At 38.4% G+C, this 6,525-nt stretch overlaps 1 non-coding gene across 1 annotated transcript; it reads left to right on the top strand.

The window, feature by feature from the left end:
- Positions 1 to 6,113: 6,113 nt before the first annotated feature.
- Positions 6,114 to 6,244, top strand: LOC129666423 (small nucleolar RNA SNORA17). Its single transcript, XR_008718577.1, has one exon. It is a non-coding gene; the product is annotated as a small nucleolar RNA SNORA17 (small nucleolar RNA).
- Positions 6,245 to 6,525: the final 281 nt, after the last annotated feature.

Below are 6,525 nucleotides of genomic sequence, written 5' to 3'. Positions count from 1 at the left end.
TTTGGTCTGGTTAACTATTCAGGTATAAATTATTGGTATTCTTAACATTTTACTAACACCTTGAAATTGTTGGGTGCCAAGGAGGACTAATAAAGAGTAAGTTTCATGACATCAGTGGAAAAGACTCTGACAAAATATTTCTTGTGGACACCCAAGTAGAATAAGGGGGCTGAGGGCTAGGTAAAAGAAAGGAGGGACAGGAATGGAGTACTTGAATTCTCACATTCCTAAAAGAGAAATGTTATCATTGAGCATTCTCTGCACAGATCTACCCCATGATAAATTCATATCATTGAGAAAGCAGTCAATAACAGCAATGTTAGGCGTGAGCTGCAAAACTCATTATGAAACAGAAGCATTTAGTTTTGTTTTATTTCCTTCAAAATTAACCCTTTGCAGAAAAGAGCCACCTGAAAATGGCCAGGAGCAAAACTCCTCTGCATAGAGATGCTTTCCTGCAGAAAGGCCAGTAGCTAGCCTCAGGACTCGGAAAGCGATGTACTGATGACACAGTACAAATGTTCTCAAAACTAAAGGTATGCAGCTTCTCCTAAGAATGAAGTCTGCTGAATGCTTCATGCACAATTGAATCCAGGCTGCAAAGTATCTAGGAACTGAGCTGACTAGCAGATAGGACCACATGGTCCAGCACTGTGCCTTTATTTTACCAACTAAAAAAGAGATTAAAGGCCTGCCTTAGAAAGAAAACTATGTATACATATATAATATTTACATAAACATGTATCTGAATATTATTTATGTGTATTACATACCCATATATATCAATATATGTGTATATATTTATAATAGAGTATATCATATAAATGTGTGTATACGTATGTATCTTTATGTATAGGTTCATGTGTAGTGATAGTATATGTACATAGATAAATGCCAATCTGTAGAGATAGTGCGTAACCAATTTTCCTAAAGTGGGTATCTTTTTGATTATGATGTCTATATAGAAGAACTCTTTAATAATTTTGGAGTCTCTGGCAATGGATATTCTTTCATTCTTAAAGCTGTTTTAATGATATTCCTGGGTGAATGAGGTAATCATTTATTATTAACCAAATCCTGTTGCCAAATGCTTTATATATGTTATACTAATACCTACAACGTACTGAAAAATTTAAATGTGAGAAATATAAGACCCAAGAAGGCAGAGTGCCCTTGCTCAAGTTCTACACTCACCAGGAGCATGACCCCTCTCTCCGTGATTACAATGTGTCAGGCATTGCCACACCACAGGCCATAGAGGAAGACAATGCAGCCAGTCCTGATGAGACCTGCTAAGCTAGGGTCAGATGGAAGAAGAGGAGGACCTCCCCTATCCGTAGACTTGGGGAGGGGCATGGGAGGAGATAAGGGAAGATAGGTGGGATTGGGAGGGGCTACAGAGGGGATACAAAGTGAATCAACTGTAATTAATAAAAAATAAATTTAAAAAAGAGTAATGAAGGCAACGATAATATATTATACACTGATCTTTGAAAGCTCAGTAGACAATATTTCATGCTAACAAAGGTGAGAGAAATCTGCCCAGAGACTATGCCCTGTCAGTAAGTTGCCTTATTTCGGTAATGCTCTTCTGTTTCTACATATCTACCAAGGATGTGAGACACAGAACATTGACAGATACATCTTTGATTGTGTGACACTGAGGCATGAATAGACATAGACCAATGGAGTAAAAAATTCCCACAGTCATGCTGTAGAGCATGAATGAGTTCTGTATGTTACAAACGCAGCCTCCTGTTTCAAGTGAGCAAAGACCAAGTTATTAATAAGTAGTGGTTTAAAATATGAGTTGAATTTCTGACGTATTTAAGATTTAGGTTCATGTTAAAGAATAAATTTTAAGTGGATTGGAGAGGTAAACGTAAGAAATAAGATCATGTTAGTACTGCTGTAAAACATGGGTGTTTTCTCTTTAATAATATCATAGAAAAAAGCTACGTAAATATTATCATAAATTTAAAGTTAATAAAAAGGGAGATGAATGCGATTGTGCAGTGCATCTCAAAGAGGTTCTGAACCTTACCATCCACAAACTGAAAAATGCCCCGAGAAACTGGAAGAATGTATTTGAGCCCACTCCATCTTAGCACTCACCCGAGCGACATGTGGATTTATAAATTTCTTACAACTGAAAGAAAAGAGACCAAACACTTGATAGAAAAATGAGAGAATGCATTAATAGACCATCCGCAAAGCAAAAGATAACTAGCCCCAAATTTGTAAGTATAAATTACACATCATGTATAATTACATGAAAGCCAAAATTATGTTAAAAATATCTGTCAGGTTGGCACAACTATTTTCAAATGTGACAATACATTCTTGCTGTGTGGTTTTGGGAACAAGCTCTGTTGGGGAAATGCAAAGTGAGCAAACCAAATGGAGGTGAACATGTGGAAAGAGGAGCTCACTCCTACCTTACTTGTCAGAGTACAAAATAGTGCAGCCACGCAGAGGAGAAACATTGTGGCTCTTTCTTTAAATCTTTACCCACCCTTGTGCTTCTAGGCTTCTCCCACATAAATAAAACTTCCCAGCTTTTTCTCCATTATAAACACCCCCACACACAAACAGACACAGAGAAAAAGACACAGACGTATACACACAGACAAACACATACACATGTACACACACATTCACACACAGTGAGAAAGAGCAAAAGAACAATTACATATATATGTATATATAAGCATATATACAGAAATGTGTGTGTAGAAATGTACACACATATACACAGGGAGAGAGAACCTAGTTGATGCCATGTAACTCCTAAGACAGCAAAGTGCAAGGAAAATCTTTTGTTCAACAGTTAGTTTTTGATTATTGTTGTTGTTGACACAAAGTGCATCACCCTTGTTTTTGATATAAAGAGGAATCTATGGGAACTCCCTGTTGACCTCAGCATGGCAGTGGTTGCCAGGAGGAAATGGCTGTGGCACTAGAATTTGAAACATCCCATGTTTTTTCTAACCTTCTGTGACCATTTCTCAAATAGCGGTCAACATTAGAGATGCATAGTGATATAAGACCAGCAAATGGAGAGGCAGAAAGACTGGAGGTGACATTATCATCTACATACAACGTCTTAAGGACTCTACAAAAGAAACACAAATAAAGACTCGACAATGAGTTCAGCCACATTATAGGGAACGTGATAAACACATGAAAGTAAATCAATGAGAGGTCAATACGCTAGCCCTAAGCTGTGAGTACCCTGGCTAAAAAACAACTGTAACCCATCAATTCAAGAAACAAATAAAGTAAATGACAATTCAAAATAACTAAGTCTGAAATTTGTATGCTGACAACTTACAGCGCTGATTAGTGAGGCAGTCAGATACATGTTGGAAGTCTCAATGCTACGAAGCTTTCTATTCTCCCCAAACTAGTATCTGTGTTTACTACGATGCCTACCAAAGCATAAGCAAAATACCTAGTAGATTTAAACTTGGCTTTTCTAGATTTTATATGGAACTCCAAAGAGAATAAGACAGAAAAAGCTATTTTGAAAGAGCGTAAAGACAGCAGCAGGAGCAGAGTATGCACATTGGTGAGGAATAGACAGTCATCAAAAGGATAAAATGGAGGACTCAGAGCTAGCCCTACATGAAAGTGGGCAAGCAATTGTTTACTAATGTGAAAAAACAATTTAATGAAGAAAAAAAAGTCTTCTCTTACACTAGAGAGAATGAGAAAGAATCAATGGTAATTCATCATTATGCCACAGACAAGCTGCTAACGTGTGTGTTAGAATATGTAAGCAACCCTCAAAATGCAAAACTAAAATACTTTTAATAGAACGTGGGCAAAAGACGTGAGGAGACATCTTACTGAAAGGAATGTGCTCATGGCAAATAAGCCTAGAAGGAGGAGGAGATGCATGGCTCAGCCGTAAAGTATTTGCCTGGCAAGTGTGACGCCGTAGGTGACAGCGTCAATATCACACAACAGAAAGAAAAAAAATCATCATATAAAAAAGATGAAAATCATCAATAAGTATAATTCAATGTTATTTATTAGTTTTTGTGAGTGTGGGCACATGTGTGCTATATCACACAGGTGGAAATCAGAGGACAGCTTTGTGTAGTTTGTTTCCTTCTTCTCCTTTGGCTTAGTTTCTGCATATTGTGTTTGGGTTGTTAGGCTCATACAGCAAACATCTTTACCTCAGGCATCTCTCAGGCCCCATAAAGCAACTTAAAACTACAAAGAGATGTTGTAGCATGTCTGTCACAAAACAAAAGTGGGAACAGAAAACGCTGGTGAGTAGTCAGAAAGACAGGCTCTCTCCTAGAATGCATGTCAGAATGTGGGATGGTACAGCCACCTTGAGAAGCAGTTTGACACAAGTGCTTTTCCACTCCGGGGCACTTCTTTCATATACATAAAAATGGATGCACATAGCAGAGCTTATATAAGGATGTTTATGTCAGTTTGATTCTTGAAAGCCCAAGGACAACATTATTAAACCGACAAAATCATGAAACATTGTAAACACATTAATGTTGGTGAAGATGACGATGAGCAGAAACGTCTGGCTGTAAAAGGGAAAAGCCAGGGATGCTTGGGTTCACAGAATGTCCTGTGTCCTGGCTGTTTCAAACGCCAGCATCCTGGTGGTGAGACCATAGTTTGGAGATACTGGCGAACTGTATGAGATTAAGGTAATTTAGGCAAACTACATGTAATCTAAGAAAGAAAAAAGAATAAAACCAAATCCTTTGTCTTGGATCTAATTTAAAACCAGAAACAAATATATAAGTATATTTATACATATTATATAAATAAATATTTATATATTTATACATATTATATAAATATATTTATATATTATAAATATGTAGTATATTAAATATATATTAAAATATATATGATGAGTCATATGTTTTGAAACAAGTTAGTCATATAAGCTCATAAACATTTTGAACTGCAAGCCCAGATGCAATATGCATCCTTTCCTAACTGTTCAAATGATTTTTTTTTTCCTAAAGGAAAAACTTTAAACCAAGTAGGTGGCTGCTGTGACAGGAGAAGGCTGTGGCTTTTAGTATACCCTGGCTTGCCGGCAGGAGAATCAGGTTCTTCCACCTGTCATCTCCCTACTTTGGTTTCATTTATTTTCTCACTTTTCTTCTTAGTTCCAGGCAATAGCAACCAAAGCTACTCCATCTCCAGTTGCAGTCAGAGGAGCATAAATATTAGTGATAATTGTACAGTACAGTAATTGCAAATAGCGGTGATTAATTCTTACAATAATAGCTGCCCTAAGAACAATTGATGTCCCTTCCAGTCATGCCCAGGTTTCCCATGAGAAAGCTTAAAGATGGTTATTATTATTAGTTTAAGCTTTAGGGGGGAAAAGAAAAGATGAAAAGGATGGTGATTATGCTGGAGTTGTCAGCACTGGTTCTTCATTAGTGGGAGGAGTAAGGGCATCCCTGTTGATGCCTGTAAAAGGAATGACCTTGTGCACCGGAAAAATAAGCCTGATGAAGAAGGTAGAAAGAGCCACAGCTTGCTTAGTGTGGCTCATGTAAGCATGGCCACAAGTTTCCTTAAAACTGAGATGACCAGGTACAGGCAATTCTTCCCTACGTTCTAAGTTCCTTTTGCACAATTCCTATCCGGTGCTCGGCAATTTATTTTTGATGTCTTTATGATGGAGCGTTCTAAGTAACTACTACATTTAATGTATGCTAATGGGTAGGAACATGAGGCAGTAAAAGGCCTCATTTAGGCTGTTGAAGGATTCAGTGTTGGACCTGGATTAAGCAGCACAACTACTATTTTTGCCATCCTAGATACCCTAAAATTTCAGGGCTAGTTTCCCCCTCTGCCTTTCACCTGTCTTCTTAGTGTTCACCAATACCATAGACTTCATATCATCCTGGCTTCAGTACTTAATTATGCCTTTCAGTTCTTAGACGAATTTTAAAACGTCAGACTTTTATGTTACCTACTCTCTAAGCAGGAGGATACAATTCATAAATTAACTAACTATGGTCAAATATTCCTATCATCATAGTGAATCATTAAGTTTTCAGTGGTATGTACTTGGATTCAGAATTCATGCATTAGAAATGAGAATTTTAATTGCCCCTTGAGGTACTGGCTGCTGCATCCCACGTGTGTCAGTAGGTGGCAGAGAGAAGAGAGGCCATGTCTACACTCAGCTCAGTGTCCTGACCTGTGAGCATCTGAATGATCAGCAATTCCTGAAAAAGCAAGCCTGAGAACACTAAGCCAGTGCCAGGGAGCCTAGACAGGAAGTTAGTCTGAGCTGACTGCCAGTCCAGTGCCTTGCACAAGGCTTCCAGGGTGGAGAGCAAGCCAGAGACTAAACAAACTCCCACTGAGACACAGGCCCTGGGTAGGAGTGAGCCTGGAACAGGCTAGACCCACATATAGCCACTCAGTCTGGGGAGGAGCAAGGCTGAGATGATCACTATGCTGATTACCATGGGGCCTGGACAGCAGAGCTAGCCCGAGATGACCATCAGTGCA

This window comes from Psammomys obesus, unplaced genomic scaffold (assembly GCF_907164565.1).
Source record: "Psammomys obesus unplaced genomic scaffold, mPsaObe1.curated_primary_1811, whole genome shotgun sequence".
Taxonomy (NCBI): domain Eukaryota; kingdom Metazoa; phylum Chordata; class Mammalia; order Rodentia; family Muridae; genus Psammomys; species Psammomys obesus.
The sequence above is the reverse complement of the archived record's forward strand: the minus strand, read 5'-3'. Positions and strand labels throughout refer to the sequence as shown.